This window comes from Triticum dicoccoides, chromosome 7A (genome assembly GCF_002162155.2).
Source record: "Triticum dicoccoides isolate Atlit2015 ecotype Zavitan chromosome 7A, WEW_v2.0, whole genome shotgun sequence".
In the NCBI taxonomy this organism is placed as follows: Eukaryota; Viridiplantae; Streptophyta; class Magnoliopsida; order Poales; family Poaceae; genus Triticum; species Triticum dicoccoides.
The window spans coordinates 512792175-512794026 of record NC_041392.1 but is presented as its reverse complement, the minus strand read 5'-3'; positions in this window follow the sequence as shown (position 1 = coordinate 512794026).

The window sequence follows — 1852 nt, the reverse complement described above, 5'->3', positions numbered from 1 at the left end:
TGCGTTGCTTCGTAAGGGGCTGATTTGGATCCACATGTTTCATGCTATGGTTAGGTTTACCTTAATACTTTTGTTTTAGTTGCGGATGCTTGCAATAGAGGTTAATCATAAGTGGGATGCTTGTTCAAGTAAGAACAGCACCCAAGCACCGGTCCACCCACATATCAAATTATAAAAGTATCGAACGCGAATCATATGAACATGATGAAAACTAGCTTGACGATATTCCCATGTGTCCTCGGGAGTGCTTTTCCTATTATAAGAGTTTGTTCCGGCTTGTCCTTTGCTACAAAAAGGATTGGGCCACCTTGCTACACTTTATTTACTTTTGTTACTTGTTGCTCGTTACAATCTATCTTATCACAAAACTATCTGTTACCACTTATTTCAGTACCTGCAGAGAATACCTTGCTTAAAACCGCTTATCATTTCCTTCTGCTCCTTGTTCGGTTCGACACTCTTACTTATCGAAAGGACTAAGATAGATCCCCTATACTTGTGGGTCATCAAGACTCTTTTCTGGCGCCGTTGCCGGGGAGTGTAGCGCCTTTGGTAGGTGGAATTTGGTAAGGAAAAATTTATATAGTGTGCTGAAATTTACTGTCACTTGTTACTATGGAAAGTAATTCTCTAAGGGGCTTGTTCGGGGTATCTTCACCCCGTCCAGTAGAGCAAAGAGTTGCTCCTCAACCTACTGAACCTATTGAAAATGAAACTCCTTTTGAATTTCCTTCGGGTATGATGGAAAAACTGCTAGCTAACCCTTTTACAGGAGATGGAACAAAGCATCCTGATGAGCACTTAATATATGTGGATGAAGTTTGTGGATTATTTAAGCTTGCAGGTATACCCGATGATGTTGCTAAGAAGAAGGTCTTCCCTTTATCTTTGAAGGGATATGCATTGATATGGTATAGGCTATGTGATGATATGAGATCATGGGACTATAAAAGATTGAAGTTAGAATTTCATCAAAAGTATTACCCTATGCATCTTGTTCATTGTGATCGCAATTATATATATAATTTCTGGCCTCGCGAAGGAGAAAGCATCGCTCAAGCTTGGGGGAGGCTTAAATCAATGTTATATTCAGGCCCCAATCATGAGCTCCTGAGAGAAATAATTATGCAAAGTGTTTATGCTCGGCTTTCTGAAAACAATCGCACCATGCTCGATACTTCTTGTGCTGGCTCTTTTATGATGAAGACTATTGAATTCAGATGGAATTTATTGGATAGAATTAAACGCAAATTTGAAGATTGGGACCTCGACGAAGGTAAGGAGTCAGATATGACACCTAAGTTTGATTGTGTTAAACCTTTTATGGATACCGATATTTTCCGTAAGTTTAGCACTAAATATGGACTTGACTCTGAGATAGTAGCTTCTTTCTGTGAATCTTTTGCTACTTATGTTGATCTCCCTAAGGAGAAGTGGTTTAAATATCATCCTCCCATAGAAGTAAAAGTAGATGCACCTATTAAAGTTGAAGAAAAGACTGTCACTTCTAATGATCCTATTATTCCTACTTCTTATGTTGAGAAACCACGTTTCCCTATTAGAATAAAGGATCATGCTAAAGCTTCAACTATTGTTCGTAAAAGCAATATTAGAACTTATACACCTCCTGAGCAAGTTAAAGTAGAACCTAATATTGCTATTGTTAAGGATCTCTTGTCTGATAATATTGATGGGCATGTTATTCAGTTTGAAGGTGAAACTACTAGAATTGCTAAACCTTGTGCTAAAGATAAACATAGACCTGTGGTAGGCGTGCCTGCTATTTCTGTTAAAATAGGAGATCATTGTTATCATGGCTTATGTGATATGGGTGCTAGTGCTAGTGTAATAC